Source organism: Bombus flavifrons, chromosome 15 (assembly GCF_040668555.2).
Source record: "Bombus flavifrons isolate JBK064 chromosome 15, iyBomFlav1_principal, whole genome shotgun sequence".
NCBI lineage: Eukaryota > Metazoa > Arthropoda > Insecta > Hymenoptera > Apidae > Bombus > Bombus flavifrons.
The window spans coordinates 1779645-1807558 of NC_138456.1; the positions used below are offsets into that span (position 1 = coordinate 1779645).

A 27914-nucleotide genomic window follows, 5' to 3' on the forward strand; every position below is an offset into this window, starting at 1 on the left:
TCCGAGCTATCATCGTTTGGCTTTGAACGAGGCTCGAGGTCCTCATATCTCTCAAAACGTCTGCAATTACATATGTACTTGTTTTGCTTCTCAAACATGTAAACTTTAATTTCTGATCAATTTTATGACCTCGCTGTATCGCCCCTATCATACGAGACGGGTACATATGCACATATCCTTGTATATATATTGTACGTGATTCAAATGATGTATACGTTGCATCACGCTGGACTAAAGAGCCAACTATGTCACTCTATTTGTATTCTCTCACTAGCAACTAAAACAGTTCACGTTTATTCGGTTACGGTCTTATAAAGATAAATTTTGTTTTATGGATTGTCCAGTCTTTCGCTCTCTTTCTCTTTGCAATTTGAGAAGTATAATTGGCTTTATAGAAGTATAATTTTCAAAAGATATGCGTTCAAGAATCATCCTTGGTGGAGTAGAACGGTAGAAAACGAAACTTTTTAGTTTACGGCAGGAGGAAACGCGGTTACTGACATACATGGCTAAAGTTTTAATTGAAACGTAAGCCTGACTGTTCTCTCCTATTGTTTCAATGAGTCATAAACAGTGGTACCATGAAAAAAGTGGTATCTACTTGCGTATCTGATGCTGCATGTGCAAATATTAATTATTGGAATTTCTCTGATGCTAACGCAAAGACTCGAATGAACGCGAACAATATCGCATCAAACAATGTAAATTATCGCATTATTCGTGACTCGTGCAAAAGGGTAAGGGTAAAAGGCAAATGCGTAGTCAAATTATCGAAGTGACGCAAAAGCTACTCAGTGAGGCTTTATTAGGAACTGCAACCCCGACGTATCGCATTCGTCGAGTATTTGTAACGTTCATTCGACAAATCGTCGTGCATCGAATCGCCGATCCTCTGGAATGTCAACATTTTTGTGACGGAATTCGAACCGTGAATATCTCGTAATTAATTAACGCGCTGCCCGCTCGCTTGTGGCTGTAGGAAAATATATAATCATTAGTTGTTACAAATGGTAAGCCAATAAATTCTTGCACAAGAATCGGTTTAATGTTATTGGGGAGGGAGGAATTGAAACTATTGAAATGCAGATATTTTCGCATATCCGAATTTTTCTGGATACGACTGAAGGAATCGAACTTGAGCAAAAATTTTGATCGCTTTATGATCAAACTGGAGGAAAATTATTAAGCGCAAATCTTAATTACTCTTTAAAGTAACTCTTTTAAGATTAGTTGATAAATCAATCAAATTCTCCTAAAAGTATAAGTACTAAGGCAAGAGATACTTTTAAAATTTTGAAGAAGATAGAAAAGGATGCTATACATGGAAGCAGGTGTAGATATGTGCGAAGTTTGGAAGGTATCAGAAATCGAACTTAAATAGTCTCTGCACGGTTTTTCACTTTCATTTCTCTTGCCACGCAATTCCCGGACGCGATTCTCTGGCAGAAAGCCCATGATAAACGCAGACGGAGAGCCAGCGAGCCGTCGTTTGTTTCTCGATGGAAAGCGTGGCTTGTAATTAGTTTGGACGATAGGTCGGCCGGTTACCGAGAAGCACGAAACACGCAATTGGTTTTGCTAGAACGGAGAAAGAGAAGAGCGGGTCCGGGCTGCGCGGCGCAGCCAGATGGAAGCTTCGGGACGAAACAGAGAGGAACGATGAGAGGGATCGAGTCACGTGTTTTCTTCGACCAGTGGATGTCCGTCATTGTGCACTTGTGCAGTCGATAACCAGCGCGGCTGGCTACGATCCGCGAATGTTGTGTCAATAAATGTCCGTCACTGACATCGTCAGATGCTTTTAAACCGGGTCTGGCCATCGCCGCGACTGCTCGATTATTTGCCTCGCTGGAGTATCGCGCTCGAGGTGCTTTCGATGTCACTGCTGTTCACTTCTGTTGTGACTCCCACACCGGCCCCGATAAATATCGGGAAATTTTTCTTTGCTTCTCTCGGTCTTTAAAAGACACCGTCGGCTCGTGTCTCCGAGTACTTGGCTCTTTCAATCTTTTGCGCACCGTCCATCGATCTCGCTTTGTGCCTCTAGAGATTCTTATTTAGACTGTTTGTACGGACTCTTTCAGAAAGTTGTGGTATTGAAATAATGATTCTATAAGGAAGCCGAAACGTGCATTTGAACGAATAGAAGTCATATCGAACGTTGTGAGCTGTAATTGTAATCTGTCGTCAACGCTGTAAGCAGAGACAGTCGATATTTGATCGATGAAAAAGTCTTGTAATTTCGAAACGAGTAAATGGACACATATCTATTGAAACTTTCTTGCTAGTTTTGATACGTAATATATACCGAAGTTTGGCGCCAGCTGTCTGAAACTCTATATATTAGAGTCAAATCGAAATCGATATACACTTGCTGAATGAAAAAACAATGTGTATCTGACTTTTAGAAACATCGATTGATTTCGGTTTGATTGAAAGAATACGCGATAACACAGCGGGTTGAAGATCCTTCGTGGTTTCGGCGATCAATCCTGGCATGGAATATTTTTTGGTTTCCTATATCCGATATCTTGATGAGAACAACGTTCGATACGCAAGATATAGAGCTAGTTAGTCGTGGAACCGGGACTTCGTGTGCCTAAAAAAGTAGCCTAGCAAAGAGAGAGGAATCGGCCAACCACCGGTGGTATCCAGAGACAAAGACCTCGGTCGATGCACGTGGTGGCACTATCGGGCTTCTCTTTCTCCTTTGGCTTCCCTCTTTCTTCCGCCCTCTCCTCTGTGTTCCCTTCTTCCTTCCTTCTCTCCTGTTCCTTTTCTCCTACCCCTTCTGTGTCTCTTTCCCTCTGTTCGTAATTCTCATCTGATCTACAACCTCTACGAGTGAGCTCGACTCGACTCCGAGAACTTCCCTTCGCGATATATACCGGGTGCATCCACCATTCGACCAATCGAGAGGAAATAAATCGTCGTCAGTTCGCTCGAGAAATTTTATCGCCCGATTTATTGATCCCGCGAACGAGAGGTATTCAATTAGAGCCATTCGCGGCTAGTTCTGTCCGTGATTAAATTATTTTCGTTTTATTAAATCGCGATATTAAATATCGTTAATTTGCGCAACTTTAATTAAAGTACTGTTCAAAGTAGGCGAAATGTCATACAAATCTGACCTTCTTCGGCGGTGTTCGTAGGCGACGGATATAAATGTCTGATACGTAGGAGTAGATCGTAGGTATTATTCCAGAAATTAATGTTCCCCCATGGAAAAGTAAAATTCGCAGCTTTGACGAGAATAGAGGATACTATTACGGATATAAACGCTGCGTCCGTAATGTTGAATAGAAACAAGGAAACAAAGCAGATACAATTTAAAGTTCGATTTAGTGCCACACCTCGTAGATCGAATCTCTTTCTCTTTCGTCCTCGTACAGAGCTCACTTACAATCGATTTTTCACGAAATGTCCGCTTTCACTCAACACGTCCAAGCCTATACATACACGTTCACTCTAATAAAGTGGAAGTTAGACAGGTTCTCCGAAGAAGCAGATAAAAGATCTTCACAGCATATTGAAAGATATGAGAGCCTCCATAAAATATGTTTTACGCTTTACATCCGCAAAATTGGAGAACCTATGTTGGATTAAGTTACATTAACACGATAAGAATGCATTCCTTATATTTTTTATATACCATCTTCATACGAAACCTATAACTTTCTGCACCTTTCAATAAACGCAGTTTGAATATCGGAACTGCCACCTTATCGCCGCAAACTCTTCGATTGTTCGCTGTTTAGCGTTTCAATTCTCCAAAGAAATAAAATTCTCCGTAGAAATTAAATTTCCACTACGTACCCACGGCCGAGATAAAGATCAAGAATGTCGAAAGCAAATTATGGTAGACGGAACACGCACTCGTCGCCGTTCGCTCGTTGGACCGAGACGGTTCACTTTTCTCTTTTATTGGCGAACTAGCGCGCTTTCGGTTCGACTTCTGCTCGATAATCGAACTGAACCGAATCGAGCACCGGGATCGCGCTCCAAAGATTTATTCGTTACAATAGCGTAGGTTTCCGTTTGTGCGAGTCGCTCATCCGGAAAAACGTTATTTCTGTGTAACCGGTGGATATACGTTTGTAGCTACAAGTTCGTCCAAAAGTTTTCGTTAAAAATTCACGTTGCACGCAATTTTCCAACACACGCGAGAAAAATCTCGACGAAAGTCGTACAAGGGAAAAGAGCTTTTTGTTTCTCTGTGTCTGCGTACGCGTCCGTAAGATGTTGCTTTCGCGCCAGACTTCGAGTCAGAAATAAAGCAGCCTTGGACGATCACTAATTTTACGGCCTAAATTAACACGCGGTCCGCGACAAGTAACCAGAATTGTACACTCCATACTTCGATGGTCCATTAACGATTTTGTCGTAGTGTTTTTTGGCATCGCCGAAATCGCTTCACGGTCTCATTGGCAGTGACTTTACCGAAGGCGTGGATTCACTCTGGTTTAGGTCGGAAGTTACGGTAAATTTTAGCTTTCTTTCAGTAGCCAAGAAAGTATTTCGTGCTGTCGAAAGAACGACTTTAAAATTCCCAAGTACGTATCAGCGATTATTCGTGAAGCAATCGAGGAATTTTCGTTTACATAGCACGTTTCTTGTAATCGAATTGAACATGCAACCTTGAATATCGTGGTTTAGTAGGATCAGATGTATCGATTTAAATCGTTACGACGACAATGACTTACGTAACGTAGCTCGGTAACGTGACTCGATCGAAATGCTTTTCGAGCATCGACTTACTAGATTCGTTTCACCTTCGTACAGTGTTATACATACATACGATCTGGGTCTTCCTGCAGTTTCGTGCGCAGTAACTCGTATACCTCAAAACCAGATTTCTTTCGATCTGAAACAATTACTCGTTAAGAGGTCTGAATTGATATATTAGACTCATGCTCGAAAGGAGTAAGATCATTACATTCGTGTCCGCCAGTCTCTCTGAAGAACTTCGTTGCTCGACTGACTCGTCGGTATTTTCTTTCCTTCTTTGGTTCTTTCATCTCGTTCGCGAATCACGATCGCTCTTCGTCTCTCGAAAAGCGTTGGCGTTTGATACTTGAAAGCCATCGAAAAAAGGCGAGCGAGTTGCGTTTTCGACTCGCGTCGTTGCAAGCCCCGGTACTCATGCGATGAAAATCGTGTGCCTGATGGATTTCGATGAACGTCCCTCGAAAGCACAAAGTAATGCTTTTTAGAATTTCCTTTCTTTTTCTTTCTCCCTCCTTCCTCCCTTTATCCGCTCTTTTTCCTTTTTTTCCCTGTTTAACTGTGTCACGATACATTTGCATTACTGCTACATGCAATCGAGCATCGAAAACCGGAGCTGAATGCAAGATGCAACACATCGCTTGGAACACCGTTTCGAGAAATGCTTTCTCCGAAAACGAAAAATGCGGCTCAAGCGATCGATTCATACGACTTCGACGATGAAACGTGACATCGAGCAGCACTTAAAAAACGCAACTTCGAGCTCCTACCGTCTAATTGATTCTACGTAATGGAATTCCGTCGGAGATCGAACGATCGAGGCTTTGTAGTCTTTGCTCGAGTTAAAGTTCCTGTGCCTGGTTAATGAAGACTGGCCAGACAAATTAATAATGCAATCTTAAGATAAGAGCACGGCTTATGATGGCGCGTTTAAAAAGGTTAGGGTCGAGTCTTATCTGAAAAGTAGTTTTCTTAATTACTACGAGGCAGTCTCTGGTTATTTTGTTTCGGTCTTCGTAAATGCGGCTCGATGGTAATTGGTTTAATACAATATTGTAGAATTAACGATCGTTACGAGTTCAGACTTTTCTGCAACAATAAACGGGTGTTCGTTAGATCGAAAATTGTATACGTGCTTAGTACTAAATCATGAATTGTAAAACGGTGGAGATTGAAGTAACTTTGTGAATAAACGAACAGAATAAAAAAAATACCCGAAATGAATGGCGTGGGTAAATTCGACGGTATATAGATCAAGTGAAAAACTTGTTCTCTCGTATGTGCATTGGTTCCGTAGGTCAAGTTATCCGTGGTTGGTGCTCCAACACAAACCCATTTGTCGTAAATCAAATTTCGTCGGGAAAACTCGCCGTTCTTTCAGGTTAAGCGGGCTCCCGTATCCAAAGTTGAGACAGCCAGAGTTGATGTGTAAATTTATATACCATCTCTCTACTTTGTTCCGTCTAGCGTCGAAATTAATTTACTCTTTTTCAAACACAAACGCATTTATAAATCCACCTCCGTTAACGCGATCATAAAAATAGGGCATGCGAATTTTTGTCGTTTATAAATCGGGGCCAAGTGATCGACATCTAGTTTCATTAATTTTAGTTGCCCCGATTAAACGTAATGAAACTCGTCTCATTATTTATAAAAATAAAGTTCGTGCAAATTCCCATTGTTAATCTTATTTTCTACAATTTATCGTACTATCTTGATTTTCTTACGGCCATCAAGTCTCTATAATTACCGAATACGGAAACAGCGCCGTCTCTTTCACTTTCGTCGCATATGTAAGACCATAGTGGGATCGCAAATTTTTTAGCCTGGCGCTGGTAATATCTGTCGGCGTTCCCCTTCGTCCGAGATTTTCTTTATAGCTGGCTTAGAATCCGTGGGCCGTGGTGCACGCTAACAAAGCCGAACGAACGAGGAAACATTTTACTGTCGAATCCTTCCGTTACGTTCGCTCGAACGCTATCGACTCACCAGTTTCATAATTGGAAGAAAATTTCGTAACAACCGTTCTCTCTGTACTCGATGCTACGAAATTCAATTATCAACGTTCATAAATTACGAGCTTGGAATGCTGGGTAGGACTTTTATATTCTGTTTTCCTTTCCGTTCGTTCTCATTCACGTATCGTTGAATTATTTTCCTAGTAGGATGCGTAAAAATATCGATAATTTTCTGCGGTATCTTTCTTAATATTTTTCATCGTGGTTTTTCGGAACGTAAGAAAATGATCTGCCAGTTCTTACTTTCTGGGAAATGAAAGTATCTGAAACAGAATTGCGGTCGATACCATTTCCGTTCACAAAGAAATCATTGATGCGTTGCAGGTGGAAAAAGTTCTAGTTGAAATCTATCCGTGCATGTCGCAGTAAAAAGTGTCGATGTTTTAGAGATAACGATACGAGTAACTGCGCGCGCGACGGTAAATTCTTTTTACGTGGTCGCTTACGAAAGCCTGCGAACGCGCGCCATTTTCGAAATACACGTTTCACGGCGGCGCCGTGGTACATTGCTGCGTTCAATTTAAATTCATCGTGCACTCGCTCAGGCGTTATTAAAGCCGTCGGCATAAATTTCGGCAGAATTGGCGGCGGAATCTAATAAACGTCAGATGGTTATCGGCCTGATGAAATATCAAATCAAATTCGATGACTATCGCTGGCGGTGTAGCTAATGAACGTTAAGAATAACATACGAGGGTGCAAGGTAAAGAATTTCGTTCTATCCATAAACTCCTGTAACGTATAAATAGATGGAGTGTAGGAATGTATAAATGGACGACGTCAATCTTATTTTAGCGTGTAGGTACGCTCGTACTTGAAAAATCAATAAGACAGGATTTATAATCGACTACACCGATCTAACTACTTAACGCACGCGTTACCGCCAAAAAATGTGACTTCTATAAATATATTTTGTTACAACATCTGCACATCTGTTGGTAACTCGATGAGGTAACGCGTACCATGTACCTTAGCTTCTTTGGTGAACTACGTTTACCATGTAATGTTCGGTCGAGAAGAAGTCTTTAACGTGCATGACAAAGCAGATAGTTCACAATACTTTGTGAACCCTACTATTCTACGAATCCTATTATAGAATTTTCATCCAAGGCATTTTCCTTTAGCTCGCCTCATTGACTTTATTGACTGCCATCACAAAAGGCTGATATTATAATTGGTTGATCGACAGATCAGTCTGCCTTCCACTTAAATCTCTTTCCCACTGTAAACTTCTTCTCGACTGTAAAATTGCATCTCTTTTATTAATATTTGCGAACATTTCATCGAGGTATTAAACACCAAGATATCGCCAAACGCGCCATCTCCAACATGTCTAGCCATCTAGACCAGAGTGCAGTCAATCCTCTTTCGGATTGGAGCGATTCTACCCTACGTAATCTCGCCTCCTTTTCATCGTCCGCGAGTTTCATTGTCACGACCGGCTGCTCTCGGCGAGTACATACACTCCCACACTGGTGAAAATGTTGCTCTCCGAGTACCTAAGTACCTACACGAGGAGAGTCGCGGCGCGATGCGACTTCTATCCTTAGCCTCCTCGTTCGGACAGACGAGGTTGCGAGGCCTCTTCGAGCAGCCGGTAGGCGCCAAGGCCGAGCATTCCTTCACCTCGCCCGATTTTTACTCTTTTCTTTATTTTCTCTCCTCTCTCGCCGCGATCTCCCGTCGATTATCCCCTCGTCTCCTTCTCCTTGCGCTTCCTCTCAAGGGGCCCGATGCCCCTTGCCCACTAGCTTCTTTCTCTTTCTATCTCTCTACCTGCGGTTTTCTCATTTGTTTAGCATCTCACGCTGTCCTGTCTGTCTCCGTTTTTCTGTCGGCTCATGCAACCAGTACCTAGAAGAAGAATGGGACTCTGCGAAGTCCTTTCAAATACTGTACGCATGCTCGATACGCCTTTAGTGCCATTTCTTTTCTCTAGTTTGCTACATAACTGTCTATATTTGCTGTATCGCGTGGTTTAGGTCAGCTGAGAAGCGGATAGTTATTTTAAACATGGCGCGGTTTGAGAAGCGGCCGGACGAGCAATTTCGATGACGCGGTTATTGGCTGGTTTGGAATTTGATACAATTCGCGTCACAATAAGTTCATATCGCGTTTAATTAATTGACTAGCTCGTTATCAGATTACTTGGTAACGAGTTTGTATAACGGAGCAACGGTAACGTAACCAAGTTACAACGTTGTTAGTTACATTAACGACTCTTAATACGTGTTTGTTGGTTCTCGCGATATATGTGCAATTTTTACAACGAGAAAGTTGTTAAAATCGATTTAAAATTGAAATGGGATCGTTTACGCGATGAAAGTGGAGTGCAATGAGAATTAAATTAGCGGTTAAGTGTAAATCGCTTCGTTTACCAGGTTACTGTCTTTTCTGGCAAACGAGGCACGACCGGCAGTTATGTTATTTAAGAATGCATATGATTTCAGTCGATGTTGAGTTCGTCTTCGTCTATGATGTCACACATGAATCGCTCATAACTATGCTGATCTATTCTATAAATAAGAAATGGTATCTTTGGAATTTACTTTTTTCCTGTGATAAGTAAACTTACGGAGGTAAATAATCATTAAACATTTATGGTATGACTTAGGCAACGAAAGAAAGAAATTTACAAAAATACAAGTTGGATGCTACCAATCAAAAGTTTGCAACTATTACATGTTTCTTATATTTACTTGACGAAAGATTTTGTCGAGGTAAACGATACTGTCATTGATATTTGCAGCTCTAACCTGTAGCACGTGAATGTAGGTATAAGCGCAAGTTTTTATTAAAAAGATCCGCGAGTTTCAAGTAGTTTTCAACCGAAACAAAGAGTTTATTTGGTTAGACTTCTCTTTTCTTTCGTAGTCGGACTGTTTTTCCACGAATCGCATTCGCACAGTGGTCGAAACGTCCACAGAGGAATAACACGTATTTGCGGTGTACTTATTCCCGTGGAACACGAGAAAGCACACCACGCCCTTTTTAAGTGGCATGCCTTTCTTTTGCCAGACGCGCACCGATGGTGTATACCAGATCCGCGATATAAACTCTTCTGAAGTGCTCCCTTCTAGCGGCGAGCGCGACAGAGAGAGGGGAACCAGCAAGGATTTTATTACGTACTCCAGCGAAAGTTCTTTCCGAGCAGTAACGAGGTGAAAATGAAAAGAATAGCGACCGCGATCGAGAGACACCGTAATAGCTGCTGCATCGACTACTTTCCTATCGTTTTCATTCGGAGAGCTTATCCGATAATGCGAACAGAAAACACTTATTAATCAAACTCGCTGATGTTCCTCCTAAGAATCACGTTGACTATTGTACAGCGAACATAAACGCTTGCTCTATGCGTTCGCGTGACGATAAACGCGCCACGATTAAACCAGCGACAGCCTGGAACGTGCGTATCTCGATCAACAAGTGTTAATCCGTTTAGAAAAAAGATTGGAACGGTTTTTGCTGTTCCGGACGCGATTAATTAACGGGACGAGGTAACGAGTTTGCGATTTTTCAACGGAAATTAAAGTTCGCCGTTGTTTCTAATGGAATGTCCGCGCGAATTGAGCCGATTCACTACACGTGCGTGTTATCTTTGCGTATCAAACTTTTCAAATTCTTTGCAGTTTTAACGAAGTAGCGATTTAATACGTTTGCTGATATTCACGCATATGTCGTGTCTTCTTAATCTTTTAGGTACGGCTTTTGCGCGGGGCTGTTTCTCTGTACGGTAGAGTTTGACGCGAATTACGCGTAAACGATACACCACTGTAATGTGTGACGGATAATGCCGTTCTCACCCAAGCACATTGGAACGAAGTTTTTGATAACTAAATTATAATTTTTCTTAAAAGTGTGATGCATATACTTCAACTTTAATAATTTACTGTAATAATTAATAATATAATTGAGTGTGATATATTTTAAAGCACAATGCGACACATAGACCCACGTTACAATTTTCACACTCATAGCGCGATAGTATCTGTCAAATTGTTCTTAATCTTCTATTTTGAAGCGACATTTTGAGGTTGAAGATTCTAAAAAATTATAAGGATAAGGATCGGCATGTTAAAAAGAGCATCTAATAATGGTATATTTATTTTAACGAAAAGCAACAATTAATACCTGACACTGGCATGTCAAAAACAAAGACCATATGTTGTCTGTATATTGTTAACACTGTTATAAAATGTTGTGAGGGCAAGAAAAGTGTGAAGCAAGACAAATGAAAAAGATCAGACGGTTCAAACGGTAAGCGAATGAGTCAGTAGAGTGAGCCACTATAGTGGCGCGTCGTAATATAAGATGACATCCACGAAAATCACTATAGTGGCGTACCTAAGAGGTTAGATTTTGTGTCGCTGTTTAGATTTTGTGTCGAAAAGTCCCAGTAAATTTGAACGCTACTGACGGCTAACGGTGTTTTGCATTTCATAGTTATCTTCTCAATAATTTTTATTGAACAAAACTTGAAATATTTATAAACTAATAGTACACATATATAATAATATAGATATATTCCATAAAGTAACAAATGTTGACGAGCGCTATTGTATCGCTTGTTTCTCTTCACAATCGATTAAAACAAGCGTTATCGCGCTGTTCGGGACTTTTCGGCCCTATTCTTTCAATGATCCGTGGGACTCAAACGGTTAATTATCTGAAACTTAGCTATCTGACTCTCGTTGGTAGGTCATAGACGCAACTGTTGCGTTTTCTCTTTTACGAATTTTAATGAAACCATTTGAAAAAACGAACGGAGCTTAAGCAATCGAAATGGAAATAGATATTAAAATAGATATGATAAACTGAAGATATCTGAGACGAAATAGATAAGTTGCTGGGAGGGAATAGTTACGATATTATTTTTCTTATTAGCGACGTTTTTCAGTCTTTTATTTTTCTACATTACTAAAACATTTCAACTAAGAACTATTACTAGATTAGACAGAGATCATTGGTCTACGTGAGACACTGTTGCAACTATGCGATTGAGGTTACATTTTGCCGCGAGAAGGTAAGCAGAAGAGAAAGAAAGAGCATAAACGAGGTATGTTCGGTCGTGAACAGTGGCGTCGATTCACTTTCCCGCTTCGGCGAGCGAATTCGTTTTCTTTCCTTTTCGCTCTCGCTTTCGCGCACCGTCAGTTGCTGTACGCTGTACGGTATAGCAGGTCTGAGAGCCAGCCTGTAAATTGCTCGCTAAAAGGGCTTTTCGAAATGGACGGAAAAAGGGAACACGAACGCTCCTCTTTTTCTATCCTTCCTTCCTTTCTATTTGTCCATGCGAAACTTCGCTGACATCTTTCGATCTCTTTCTTCATTTGTCGACTTTCGATCCGTTAGACTTGCATTCTGTCACTCGTTCATAGCCTCGGTCGACGAAGACAATAAAATGGACAGAAAAACGGTACTTGTATTATCGAGAAAGCAGTTAGCAACCTACATCGCGTAGGACAGACGTGACGATTCAAGGAAAAGACAAAATAGCAACCTTAGTATCTCTTTGTTTCTTTCAATAATTTGAAAGATATTACAAAGTTACTTTGGATCGTACTCTGGTGTGCGAATATTTTTATTTCCGTTACGATATTTACATTCGTGTGAAGCGTGAAATACCGAAGCTTCAAACTTGCTTGCACATTCATCGCACAACCACAATATTTGGATTTGTTTACGTAATTGAATTTTCCTAATCTCGAAATCATATTCTAACATAGTCTCCCTGTACACCATTATACTACAACAATACACATTACCATTCAACCCGGTCGAATCGATTTAATACGGAATAATTGTCGTTGTTAATCTGCGTTCAACCTGATGAAATCGATTCGATACAAAATGGTCGTGAATGTGTTAATTAATCGATGACGATTGCCCGATACGTCGGGTCGAGTGGAAAAATAGTATTCTGAAAGCTTGATTGCAGGCCATGTGCAGAGAAGACAGAGAAGGCACAGGCGGACAGGCAGGAGGCAGGCTTGTTGCAGCGGCCTCTCCAGCCAAGGCCATTGTCCGTGGCTGAATGAGCTCTTTGTCCAGGCACATGCTGCCCCCGACGACGATGTCGGAGGTAACGCAGGCCTGGTCCAGGCTGTAACCTCGTGGAAGGGTCCACTTGCTGAACTGCGTTAAACGATCCAAACACGCTGTCTAATGTATAGCTCTGATGTATGGCCTCTCGTGCAGGGACGAGTAACAGCTGTCGCTAACCTACCTACCTTCCTACCTTTCGCCGCATTAAGGGAGCCTCTCTTAATCGCTTTGCACAGACTATCACCTGGCCTGACCTTCATATAGTCATTATCTAATCCTGTTATATACTCGTTATATCGGAAATAAGCCATAGTCCTGCGATGGTCGGTTGTGTTTCCAATGACACAGTTTCAGAGTCCAACTTGTTTGCGAAGTGTCGGCCAGTACCTTTCTTTGTACCGTTAATGCCGAAGAATCCTACGCGTATACCTACCTGTACTTTTAACGAAGAAACGATATTTTACCTCTGCTTATCGATTTCCCTAATAGGCGAAAAGAATTCTAGTGTTATCGTTAAGAATGCATCGTGCAAGAAACCAGGAAACTCGGAATATAATCGCGTTCTTATTTGGAATAAAATGATAACGGACGAAATCGCGTAACGTTTTGGATTTTATCCAAATTACACGCGACGACGAGCGTTTTATTCGTATAAAGCACACGATCGTTTGTTAGTATGCTAGTTACAAAGTGCTGGAAATTATCCAAAACTAATTCGAAGTAGCACGCTATACCCCGGTGAACGGGGTGAGATCATAGATCGAGGTCTGGATTGTATTATCGTTGCGAAATTATCTGGTTATTAGAAACGTTCGCGGTGTGTGCGAACGATTTAACCCGTCTATGGGACATCGATATCGAGAATAGACGAGCCCGCCATTCCGGTCAATGTTCATTCGAACGTATTTCTCCACGTGTTACATAATTTTCGACCGGGATAGAGCCTCGTATCTCTCGGTGTCCGCTAATCTGTCTTAGTCACGCTCGATTCGAGAACCGAGCGTGAATTATCGTTTGGAAATTGCTGGATTGCTTGGTACGTGACAATTTTTGTTTCCACATAATACGAATCATCAGAAGCTACTGTAAATAAAGAATTAAACATTAGTAAGGACAAGTCAATTTCAATTAAATCGGTTTCGGCTTCGATCCTTTCAAACGTAAATACAATGTAATTTATTTTTAACGAAGATGAGTGAAAATATAGGAAATTCTAAATAAAGAAAGTGTCGCGTCCAAGAGATTGGTAATTCCGAACGACGGATTAACTGATTCTCCTCTATGTAACTGATTAAAGCGAGTTTACGGAGGAAGTGAATATGAATGACGTGGGTCTACGCGATACGCATTGCTTGATTGACATTCATTGACTAGCTTTCCCTTTCCTTATCAAATCGCCCTTATTGGATCCGTAGATCGAGAAATGTCTGTCTTTTGTGAGGTCTAATGCATCTAACGTATCGACATATTCCAACGAAAATTAAAATTGTCCAGTCTGCTCGAGACTGTATAGAACTGTTGGAGTGACGTGAATAATGCATACTCGCGCAGCAAGAATTATGTAGCAAAAAAGATTTTAACAACAGACCGAATCTCCCATAACGAAACTGAATAGAATACCGAAACTCTGGAACTTTGTAACGAGAAGCGCGAAAAGCGAGAGGATATTACTGTTTTTGTGTATACGCGGAGCATAGTTGGAAGTGTCGAGAATTTTCATCGAAGCATCGTTTCACGGTACAGCTCTTTATAATCTCGTAGTGGAACGTGCAACAGCTGCCTACCTACGTTGGACTAGCTACCATCGGACATCAAAAGAGGGTTGCTCGCTTCTCGCTTTCTACAAACTACCACACACCTGGCGTACCAGCTACGCGGTCCTCTTCCGCATGGATACAGCGTGTACGCTTCTTTCGCGTGGAAAAAGTTGGCCTATATCTTGAAAAAAATATTATTTCCTTCTAGCCAGGTCATACGTCAACTTATAAAACCTGATATCTTAGCATTCTTCGCTCGTAAAATTATACTTCTTTTCTTTTCTACTGTGCAACAAACTGGATTCCACGATGTAACAGAATAGATGCGTTAAGTTTACATTTAGTTGAACGTAAGTTCGAAAGGAGGAATTATTTATTGGTATTTGAGAAAATAATTCGAACGCGATACAAGGTTTTCTATTCCGTAATCTTTAGCCGTGGTAAACGCATGGTAAAATAATCGTGACCCTTTTCTTCCATTATAGCGAGTATTTCCTCTGGGCTAGGTGGCGCAGTTTCGTCCTCGCCGATTTGATCGGTTTCATTTCCGTTCGCGTCCAGCATAGGCTCGTTTCTCATTAACCGGTACCGATTGTCCAAGTGAATCGCTGGCTTTAACTTGTGCCGTTTGATTATCTGAAAACGAAGGAACCATGTTAAAGGTTATACTATGTCGGCGTCACTTTGTGACAGCGTATGTGTAAGGCTATGGTTAGAATGAATGTGTGTTCTGATCCGATGAACTGCTGTTCTAACGAACGAAACACCCAGAAATCAAAATGTATGCATACATGCGTAAAAATCTATACGGAGTGTCGGAAGATATGTGAGGATGTTTATAGAGACTGTAGACATCAAAGCGGTGTAATAGGTTCGCATATAAAAATGTCCTTGAGCTGACGTATCTTTCTTTTTATTTTGTACTTTATTTACTCACGCTCCCGTCTTTCACATTCTGTTAACGCAACAACCGAAATCCTATCCATATTCTATGTCACTTATTTAGATTTTTATCTCAAAGTAAAATGAAATAGTATATAACTTGAAAAATGTGCCCGAGCCGACATCGTAGTCCAATTCCTTTCATCGTTTTATCTACAAACATTTTCTACATGTTCTTTGATATTCTCTATGCATATTTATTTCGTTCCGATATATTCATCGAAATAACTGATCGTCAAAACACTCTTTCGCTATAACCGTAGTCTAAAATACACGCCCGACGATCGTTGTTAAAAAGAAGGGAGAAAGCGATAGAACTAAGGAAGAGGAGATGCACGATGCAACAGAGTGGACGGTTATCCAAACATCTCTCGTGCAATGAAACGACAGCAAAGTGTCAGGAACAAGTGTAGTAGTTGACCAAGTTGGTCTCGATGTTCGGGAGGATACAAAGGAAAGAAGCTTTCGCGGATATGCCAGCCTTCATCCAGCGATGTAAGAGTTTTTCGGTAGAGATGTCTCGACTGCACAGCAACTATCGGATAGAAGTCAACGTCAAACAGCAACGTCGCTGAAAATCCATACTGCGTCGCTCGCAATAAGCTGCTTACTCCGTGCCATCGCCCCTCTGTAAACCCTCAGCCCCAGTCCCGTTAGGAACTTTGTCGTTGCCATTGTCAATATTAAACCAAGCCCTGTATTTCTCGCCGTTCTGCTGCACAACGCGCTTCTCGAATAATCATCCAGCCTGCATGATTGTTTCATGCTCGCTGAAAAAATGCTCGAGTCGCCAGAACTGCGCGAAAGACGATGCAACTTTCTATCACCAGGAAATTGTGTGTGTCTTTTAAATTCATTTGCGGTCAATATCACCGAGGGAATACTTTTAGTAAATTCGACGGTATTATATCATGGTGTAAAGATGGATAAGAAAGGAAAAGAATTTTATTTCAGAAAGTGTGGCTTTTGATATCGACTGCAGAAGTAGTATCGTTCGCGGTGCAACGATATTGAAATGAAAGGTCCAGTTGTTCTTCGTATTGATCGACGCTCGATTCGCGATTCTAATGATCGTAGATCTCGTAGGGTGACGCGACACCGTCTGCGTGGCGGCAATTATAATTACAAGTGCGCGTCCATATTCGTCTAGCCTTAATTAATTCCAGTTTCATTCCGCTGCTGAAGCACACATTGAAAATTCAACAGCCATCCTGACAATTTTTTTCGACGACGAGAAAACGGGGAAAGCCTGAAGGAATCATTTTTGTCATAGCTCGAATTCGAAAATTTGTTGCTTTGTTTAGAACGACGCGAGAGGATGCGAAGGTAATATAGCGATTTTGAAGAATTTCGACGGTCCGACGAAGCGAGGATTTCGCCCTCGATGCTGCTGTTCTTTGCTGAGGCTTGAATGCGGCAGGGACGAAGAATGCCAAATAATGGCGGCGCCATCGTTCGAATTGGCGGCGTAGGAGGGGACTTCGTGAATTAATCCGCCGCCAACCGAGTCGCCTTTTACCTTTGGGACAAGTGATTTTCGACAAATTATGTAACCATCTCTCTATTTGTCGTGCCTCTAAATAATGATTTTCAAATTACAGAAACGACTCTTTCATTTATCACACAAAGTTTCATTGTACGTTGCAACGATGGAAATTAGGATAAAGAATTAATTAATGGAAACACGCGCACAGAGATGCGATTAAGGTCTGATGTTACAATGTGAACCGTTTAATTTTAATTCAACGCAAACTGGACTGGCAAATCGCAAATTAGACGCGACTAATTCAGAAGACTAATGCGTAGAATTTCAGTTGAAATTCTACGTGTTCTCCACGAGGAATTATGCCATAAAACGCGAGTTCGAGCGTGAAAAAACATTACCGGTGAAAACTAAATTGTACGACGCTACGACAAGTTTAATTATGCTCGTTGCACTGCTCTCGATTTTAAAACGATTATTTGCGCATCTCATGCCGCGAGAAAGTATACCAACAAATGGTGATCGATCGTTATTGTTAGCAGGTTGTACACGTATGTAACTTGAATCTATTCCAAATACATTTTGAATATCACTGAAACTGCAAACAATGGCTGTTCTGTTCCATCGTGTTCTACCTAAAAACTTTCTTTGCCCATCGTTGGCTGCGTTTTTCAAACTTTCGTTATTGAAAAACCGTAATTCGTTAAAAATCTATGTGAAACCATGTCGAAAGCGGTGATCTAATGAAACGATACATACAGTTGGCGATCGATCGATTGATCGGCCGCGTACTGACTTTGCTGCCGATTAAGCGGTGAAAAAAGTTTGTGTGAAAACATGAGATCTCGAGTGAAGCGGAAAGAGGAAGGAGAGAGACAGAAGGAGGAAGAGAGAGAGAGAGAGAGAAAGCAGTGCTTTGTGCAACCTGAAAATCAAATTATCTCGTTAGAAGCCGCAAAGCGGAGATTCCAAAGAGAGAGGAAACCTTTGGAAACTACCCTCGTAAGCCAAATGCCTGACCCGAATTCACGGGTCTTCCTCGCTCGTTTACGATGCATCCTTTTTTCCTTCCTTTTTCTTCTATGGCTTCCAAAGCGCGTGATATTCTAAATCGTTCGAACACCTGCGTCCGCCGATTCGTCCGTAAACAGAGAAACCTTGCTCGGCATTGTTACGAACAGCGGAATATTAGGCGAAACACGAGCGAAAAGCTAATCAGATTGCGTATGTTTGTGCATACGTGGAAAAATCGAACGTAGAAAATGTACGTAATACGAAGGATTGTACGGAATGTCCAGAGTACAGCGTGTTAATTATAATATTTGGATTCAATCTCTCTAGTGGAAACGTCATGGTAATCTGACTCCGCGTGGATATTCACAGTTTATTAATCGCAATTCTAATAACATACTTCAATCCCGTTTTCCAACTACGTCGGAGAATATACTTGCTTCAGCAGAGAAGATCGGTCAATTCGAATTTCGAAATGGAAAGGTATAGATCGTCTAAGAGAGAGAGAGATTAATTAAAGTTCCGAATTTTTACAATTAAGTTCTCGAACTATGCACGTGGTCGTACTCGAGAAATTATTATGCACACGCTGTACCCGCATTCTGCTTGCACCATGTTTCTAAATTATCAAGAAAAGCGGTGAAAATTAAAAGATGTAACCTTCTAGGGCATTTCGGTCGCGTTCCGTAGACTTACTGTCTACCCGTACGGTGTATTGATCTTAGGGGGGGTGATTTTTAAGACGAGTTTCCCGACGACCAGAACAGATGGCGCCACCCTATGGATGGCACTTTCTTCGCCGAACATCGTTCTCGCCCTCGAAAAATTCTCTCATCGATCCGATCGCGTTTTTCTTATTATTTTTATTCGCGTATTCCATTTCTAAGAGAATATTTCTTCTGTAGCCTCAACAAAATTTTCTGCCTCGTTCGTTTTTGTATGCTTTCAAAGCAGACAATATCACGAAATTTCATTGAAATTGTCGCGTCTACGGAATCTGGATCGGTCCGTTATAATTTCGAAGAACACGAACAACAGCCGTAGAATACTCGCTGCTGCAGTTGAGGGGAAAACGCTGGAACGCGTTTCGAAGGAAGGAAGGTTGTAACAATTCTATCAGCTTGCTAGAGAGAGGATCAATAGTCAGGATGGCGAGAGAAATTTCTGCCGTCGTATCAGTAGTTGGCAGAGACGCACGATACAATTTAACCAAGATATGACCGTCTTTAAAGAACGAAGATACGTATCACGTTAATTTTTGTCCACGGAGATAGCGCACGTACTTGTTCTCTGATGCGCGATAGACACAAAAGGAGATTCGGAAGGTAAAGGAATTCCGAATCGAATTAAAATTTCCATTTGAAACGAGTATAGACGAAGACGAGCAAACAAGAAGTTGTCGTAGCGCGTCGGCGGCACTCGATAAAACGACGTCGTCGTTTCTTTTCTCACCTCGTGGAAAGGGAAACACGGGTGAAGAAGGAACGAAACTGTGATGCAACGCGGGAGAATAAGAGCTCCGGATATTCGTCGATCAATCGCTTCCTCTTTCATCCCCTCTAGAAATACAAACTCGTTCTTTAATCCTATAGCGTGAACAATCCGGGCACTCAATTTTTATATCTCTTTCCACGTCATTTGTGATCCCCGTTCTTCGAATACTTTTACTTCGAAATTCACGCAGAATTGTTCGACATTAAAGCTATAGTCCGCTTGGAGCTAAATTTACCTATACGCCTTTAGTGCACCTACACGAAGGTTGACCGATGAGGAAGAAGAACGACTGAAAGAAAGTTTAGAAAGTAACGAGATGAAGTTCAACCCTGCGTTGCTATTGTTCGGTTTTAGAAAACGAAAATTAGTTACGAGTTTTGCTGTATTTACTTTAAAGTACCCAGTTTTCAGCTAGTATCTTATATTTCGCGCGATAAATGTGATCGATGGAAACTGAGCTCTTGAAATTAGCGCAGAGCATTCTAAAATCAAGTACGAACTATTATCCGGAAGCGTTGTGCGTCAACTGTAACAGAACGATACGTATTCCAGCGTTAAAGAAGAAAATCAAAACTGCTATACAGCATACGGAAATAAATTTAAAAGGTGCAAATAGAAAAAAAAGAAGAATAGAAGAGACACGTGTGCTATGTGGAAGCACGTTGATCCGAAACGCGATGGTAGCCGATTATGTCGCGGGTACACGGCACACGGCACAGCGAGGTTATTGACCAGGAAGATAGGTTCGTTGGGGGTGGCCTTCGAGGGGAGGTGTCGGCTGTGACGGTGGGGGAGACGGTGGCTCGAGCCGGGGGTAGAAATGGAGTTTGCTGGCTGGTCTCTCAAGAGCAGCCACCGGAGGGTGGGAGTCGCGAACGGCTCGGGAGGGGAGTTTTGCAACAGATCTACAATACTGCGCTCACTCGCAGTCCTTTTGCATGCCGGTTCGTTCGCTACCGCAGCGTTTCCATGCACGTGGAACGTACGCTCCACGGCTTCTTGGAAGGTGGAACGCGACGAGGGAACGAGAACGTTTCACCCTGGAACACGAGGGATGAGAGGACGCTGGCTAGTGGGTTTGACTCTAAAGAGTTAGATGAGTTCTGCAGGTGGTTCTCAAATCGTCGTCAACTCGTCGATGTAGCTGTGGATCTACCTTTCGCTTCTCTTCGTTTTTCTTCGATTCGATTCGATTCGAGAGAGAGAGAGAGAGAGAGAGAGAGAGAGAGAGAGAGAGAGAGAGAGAGAGAGAGAGAGAGATTTCTCAAGTAGAGGCTAGGATCGCATTGGAAGCGGCGATGCGAGCGAAGAACGTATTGGAACTCGATTTGGATCGTAAGAATCGATTCCGTTGAATGCCGCAGGAAATATCAACGTCGAGACACGCGGCTGGCGCGTTCGAAAGGCTGCTCGTTAATTCGCGGCGCGCGCCTACACGTGCTGCAGCTCGTTAAGACGATGCAACGACCGCGTAACGTATGCTCGTTAATTCGCGACAGAAGGAGCACGTTTCTCACGAGGAAGATACGGCTGCCAGACGATGCTCGCGAACTCAACCGATTGCAGCAGAGAAGTGCCAGTTTAACGCAGTGTCGGATTTGAGACTCGTCGTTGAGATCCGTGTGGTAAATGCTCTAGGATTTATCGACCGCTTTTTTAATCGGTTTCGTTTGCAAAACAGAGCGAGAAACATTGCATATGAATGAAACGAGAAACATGAGTCGAGCATTTGATTTACGAGGTGTTAGGTAACTTGGTTTTGCATATTGGAAATTATCGTAGTTAGGATATTAAGAAATTATTACAGTTGCCTTTGAAATTGCAATAAATCGTTTTCATTAGACAGACTTCAACAATTTGATTTGAATAATTGAATAATCTTAAAGTAAAAATCTACATATTTCACTGCTTGTATTTCGATGACGTACAAGTAGACAACAACAACGACACGGTCGACAGATCGAATCGATGATGTTGAGGATATAAGATTATCCTTAGTTTACGATACGGACAGTGTATCTGCTATTTTTGAGAAATTGGAATTTCCAACATTGCAAGTTATAAAATTTACAACTCGGATCACGTCTACAGCTTAATTAGCATCCTATGCGCTCGAAGGGTCCACTCAATAGCAAACGACGCGTCATAAACTCCGACAAAAAATTCATTGATTAAACGAGAATTACTATAAATACATTTTCGCTTATCGATCTCTCGCGTTTAAAACGATTAGAATCTCGCTGCGCTAAGGATTGTCGTTTAATTAATTAAGTCGTGTCGCCGATATTTTCGATTAATTCAAACAAGTACCCGATCTTGCGGAATAAATAGCTGCCACTCGTCCCTACAGATTCTTGACTTTCTTTACATTTTCATCGCATTTGTCTCTCTCTCTCTCTCTCTCTCTCTCTCTCTCTCTCTCTCTGCTTTTTTCTCTTTTCTCGTTCGGGGATGCCAATTAATTGATTCCATCCACGGGATGCCAAACAGCAGACAGCACACAATTCCACAACAGACACGATGTAGCTCCCATTTCTTGAATGATTTAATTGCAAACAATAGCTTTCAGACAAATATCGTCCGCGCAACGTCGTTCTAAGGGAACGTGTTTATTTAACATTTATACCATACCAAAGAGTCGATAGAATGACACGATATCAGAGATCTCATAGTACAAATACAACATTCGACCATTGGCAGAACCGTTTTTCAAGCAAACGTTTCCATTTTTAATAAAAGTACGCGAGCGGGCAAGTAAACAGTAAAATGACTTTGACCATATCGCAGCATTCCGAATAAATGATTCAAAGTTAGATAAAAATCGATGATTTATGCGATTTTATTTCTGATTTTCGTATCGTTTATTATTACTTGCGGCATTGGTGGAGCAGACAGACAGGATCTCCTTTGCTTCGTCCCTTGCCTTTATTCCGGTTTACTGCAGTTACGCCTACGAAATTGTCGTGGGCTGAGAAGACGTGGGTTTGCACGCGCATTGTTCGATATCCTCGATTTATCAAGAGACAACAGAGGAAAGTGACGATTGTGTCGATACCACCGACCTTGATTTTGCAGGAAGCAATTTTATAAGTCTCCTTTATATGTCTCTATTCGCAGATAAAATCTCTGTTCCTGCATCAAAATTGAGACATTTCTCATTTGATCGAGACGTTGAATATTAATCGTAATGATAATCCGATTTTCCATATTGAATATTAATCGCAGTGAGACTGAGAGATTTAGAAGAAGCAAAGTTGATCGGTTTGGCTTTTAAGAGGTTTAATTGTTATTCGCGCATACGAGACCGAGAAGCTGCGCAACACTTGGCATCTTCGTGACCGAGTAACTGCTATGAATACCGCCCTTAATCTGCTTTAGCATTACTCCTTTTTTGCATACCGTTGCTCTCTCTCTCTCTCTCTCTCTCTCTCTCTACTTCTTCTTCTTCTTCTTCTTCTTCTTCTTCTTCTCCTTCTTCTTCTTCTTCTCTTTATTCGCCACTATACATAAGGTGGCCATTTTCAAGAGACATCAGCAGGCCCTCGTGCCTCTCTCGAGGCAGTCCTCTCAACCTTGAAGCAACAGGGTCATCCAGAGCCCTCTCAAGTTTTCCACTTTTTTTCCTGCTTTTCTATCGTTTCTCGATTTAATCCGCGTATCAATTCGTCAACGTCGGAGAAAAGCGTGGGAAACGAGCAAACCGATCTGCTCGTTGTCAACGAATTTTCAGTTTTCTATTTCGTCGATTAACGATTCACTAAACAATTTTTTAAACGATTTTTTAAACAATTTAAACAACGATTATTTTGGAGACGAACGTAATAAATATTTTTAGTCGTTTGTATTATAATACTTATTCTCGTATTATATTTTATTTATGGGATTTTCACGAGTAATTTGTTACGATATTACGCGACACGTTTGATTAATCTGTGGACGAGCGTGTGCAAACTGTGCCGACTAGAATACTGGCAATTATTAAACGTCCCGATTATCTTCGCGTGTAAATATTAGTGAGAACGTTACATGCAAATCGGCAATCTAAAAGGGAAATAATGATAGTAACGCTAAAATTACAGACGATTAACGTATAAAACTTGCATCAAAGGAACTAGAAATTACCGATCAAAAGTTTGTAAATCAGTAGGTATTTCATGAAACAATCTTTTTATCGTAGAATAATTTCTAGTCAAAGATCGATGAAAATAAGCGAAATCGTTATCGATGTTTGTGACGTTAATTTTGAATCGACAATAGAATCGCAAGTTCCAAATTTAGCACAGCTATAATTGGAAAACTGATTACAAATTTTTCACTGGTTGTAAGAAACAAGCTCCGTGACAGATCGGTAAAGCTATGAAAAATAAAATTCCTATGGAAAATTGCGAAATAATCGTTTCAACTGCTCTGGTAGTTCTAGCGTTAAATATCATAATCCTCGTGTCCCGATTAAACATGTGTCTAAATGAGCTGCTCGTTTAATGTAACACGACCGCGTAAAACCGTTTACACACGTACATACATGTTATGACCTTAAAAGAAGGAGTATATATGTATGTATCGCGTTTGAGTTGAAATTAGCGTGGGCTTGGATTTAAAAAGAGCCGACGAATAAACCGATTCCTCGATCGATAGCGTATGCACCCTCTTTCCTCATAGGTTAAATAATATAGGTTAGTTCGCAATGGGAGCTGGCGTTGCAATTAATCATAGCGATCGACTAGCTGCAGAATTGCGTTTATTTGTGTATAACTGTATAGTAACAGCAATCTAACGATATCACAAGCTATACGGGTTATAATCGCTGTCTGTAGATCGTGTATACGTAACATATACATATCTCACACATTTATATATGTATATAAATATCGCTTGTAGTTGAAATATTCATTTTGACCTGCGAGAGCCTTTACTGGTAATTTAGTGCGACGAGACTATTGATATATCTGGTAGTGCGGCAGATTTGTCATAGAAACTATATTTTGTCGCTTCTCTCTCTTTTTCTACATGTATATATATATATATATATACATATATATACACGCACATATACATAAATTAGAGCGATTGTCCTTTTTATTTTTCGATTTCATTAATTCTCAGTGTCATATATCGAGTAGTGTTTTCTTAGTATCTATATATCTATATATCGATGTAATTACTATATTGTTACTATTACTCGTCGTTAGATTTTTATCATTCATCTCTATTTTTTCTAACACCGCTCTCCACCAGAAAGAAAAGAAAAGAAAATAAAAAAAAAAAAAAAGAAAAGAAGGAATGTTTCTTGTCTTATATAAATTTTGTAATTGTCGTGTCACCGATATAATCATAGACCACCATATATCGTTGAGATCGTTAAGATCGAGCAACTCTTCCCGATCCCCTTGGTTAGTAGGCATATTATAACATTAGTGTTGTACGAGCAGTCGAACGATCTTGCTGTGTCCACAAACGGTTCGAGAGATCGCGTAATAGTCAGAAACGAGTTTAAATGACGAAATACCCTTCTCTCGACCGAGTTTGTTCTCTTCCTAACCGTTTTGTCCAATCGTGTCTTCAGCCTCCCCTTGATATCTCTTTCCTTCCATAGTATCCATTTTTTGTTTTTCTTTTTTCTCGAGTCTCTATTCACACTGTCTTTCGCAACGAAAACAAGCATCGACGATTTTCGCAGGCTTTCCACGATTCTTCTCGGGGAAGAGGATCAGAGGAAAGAGGGGAAAATGAGTTAGAGAGACAGACAAAGGCGCAGAGCAGCGACGGGCCGGGCTACACACGAGACCGAGCACGAGCCTTTTCACCCGAGAACCCCTGTTCCGTCTCTCTTTTTTTCAAGGATGCAGGTACGAATCCTGGTCGCCGGTCCTGGTGAACCGACGTTGGACCACCAGGTGCGAACACGAACGACGGACCAACGGTGACCGGGACCCGGTGCTGTATTGTCTCTCGTGAGTCCCTACTTACCGAAAACTCTCTGATCAATGATCAGGTAAAGAGAGAAAGGCAAACGGAAAGGGCTGCGGACCGTCCATAGCAGTATACACCGTGTTGTTACTTGCTACACTTCCCTGTAGCGATGGGATCTCAAAACACCTCGAATCGCATCGCATCTGTATATGCTACGTTTGAAGAAACGTGGAACTTTGAACACGAATCGAAGCATACGATCTCTTGATAATCTCGATAAGTCTTGGAATTCCTGGATGTCTCGAATATGTTGCAATATCTTGATAGTTTGCAGAATTTCGGTAGTTTTTGCATTAGCTTGGTAAGTATTCGATGTTTTTCTGGTGTCTTCAATCGATACTTTTGTCCAAATAGTGCATCAACATGAGGTGTTGACGAAGGTTTGGAACGTTCGACTTGTCATAAACACGTTTATTTATGTTATTCGTCTTTATAATTTGCGCTACTCTAAAGCTACACTTAAGACCTTGAAGACTGAAGAGACTTCCAAGACGAAGAGTTGCAAATATTCGAATCATGTTCGAAATTCTTCGAATATTCGTAGTCTTGTATAACGCCCATCGCTACTTCCTGCCGGCTTTGCTTTCTCGATTCGTTCGTTGCTTTGCCGTGCAGCAATTTTAGATTCTTGGTTAGAAAAACCGCGAATTTGCTCGATATGCGAACTTTTACTCAGCAAAAACAGCGTACTACGTATGTACAATAATATGAACGATACGGGACGATCGATTCTCTCGTATACTCCCTTTTTCCTTTCTCTCTCTCTCTCACCCTTTTCTGTGCCTTTCTTCTCTCTCTCTTTCTCTCCTTTTCTGCTCTCCTCTTTTGCAATTCTTGCTCTCCGTTGCTCGCACAATGCACCAGCAAGCTATCTCGCTTTCTTTCTTTCTCCATTATCGCGCACCCAAGTAGAATAATCGTTAAGCAAAGCAGCCAGAAGCGTGCGTTGAAATACAAGACGAGGAAAAGGTGATACCTCGTCCTGGACCGACCTAGATCGCTAGACACCGTTAGAAGTATCCAACATCGAGACCAGCTGATAACTCGGGTCAACGCATCGTCTCTGTTCACCTTTCACTCTGCGATAGATAGCGAACTTCTCTACCGCTTATTCGTGCTACAGTCGACAGTTATTATCCGATTGTATCCGTAATAAACGAACGCGATCAATCACGATCGTTTAAGCTTCATTTTGTTTCTTTTATGGTAGACGTCCGTTCTATATAATACAGTTAAATCAATCTTTGTCGTTTTAGTTGGCACGCTGTTCGGCCGCGATTAGTAGATATAAAATCGTTGAAAACGAGAGAGCGTACAAGTGGAGCGCAGAGTAAGAAGCTCGATCAGTTATCGAGACGCGAGTAGAGGAAGCAGAAGAAGGTCGATCAAGACGAGTATTAATCGGTTGATCGACCAGTTTTGGTAATCGATTTAAATTACTAGAACCGGTTGTTTATCGGTAAATCTATTAGATGTTAGTCAACGTTAGAGATGATTGGCGCCACTCTAATTTCTCTCAATTATGGCCAGGGGTGTGTGGTTACGGACGGAAAAGATTCAGTTAAATCTGTTTCGATGAAACTCGTTACGGAACTAAATTGCACACGCCAACTTTACACACTCGAGTTAAGAATACTAATTGTTGTCCGTTTGTTTCTTCTTTGCTTTCTTTCTTAAGAATATACGTATATTTTTAAGATAATCGTTAATTTTCTGTCTTTTCGAAGCTAATTTAAAAGTTACGGTGACGATTGCTGGCCGAGGCTGCGCTGAGAGTTTCCTCTCGGAGGGAACGAAAGATTTCAAGTGAATTTGAAAAGTCGGAAAAACACAGGGGTTGGACGATCGTGAGTGAATATTGGGTAGGGAGATGATCGCGATAGCGCGTCGTGTTCCATGGTCGAGAAAAGTGCTGGTTGAAGATGAGTGACTGAGCAGAACCTCTGTACACGTCACGCCGCATCGCATCGGAAATGAGTCCTTTTCGATCTTACGAAAGATGCCGAACGAAATCCTGCATGCGAAGTATCCTCGACACGACATAGACGATTCTTTGTACGATAAGTGAGTTTCGTGATTAACGAACTTTCTCGAACGCATGGAAGAGGAGTCTGTTATAAACGGTACGTATGTATGTTACGACTCGTGTAACGCGTAATGGCACAAATGCGATTCTCTTGTCGAGGGCAGTGTCTAATCAGACAGTTCCTCGATACACTCCGTTTATGGACGATGAGCGAATCAATTATCTGGATTAGCTAATTACTTATCTGGAAATTGACAGAAATTGCTTTTAATATTTTTGCTGTATCGAAAACTGAGACTGTTGCGTGAATCGTGTTCTTTTTATACGCTGAAAATTTGGTTTTATAATTCTTTTTGCAAAAGAGATCATCGTTAAAAGTTTGTAATTGATTTATAATGGTAACTTTAGCGAAAAATTCGAAATAATATGCTTGAAGAAGAAGA

The 27914-nt window shown here is 41.2% G+C and overlaps 1 protein-coding gene across 6 annotated transcripts in view; it reads left to right on the forward strand.

The window, feature by feature from the left end:
- msi (RNA-binding protein musashi) overlaps window positions 1-27914 on the forward strand; it is a 132079-nt gene that overhangs the window by 75381 nt on the left and 28784 nt on the right. The window contains exon 2 of one of the 6 annotated variants that reach the window (XM_069128536.1): window positions 25153-25426. The exons of 4 other annotated variants lie outside the window; for them this stretch is intronic. The gene's annotated coding sequence lies outside the window, so the exon portion shown is untranslated. Of the gene's footprint in view, window positions 1-25152; window positions 25427-26275; window positions 27569-27914 lie in introns of those variants that run through there. One more of the 6 variants, XM_069128538.1, reaches the window with a different exon arrangement.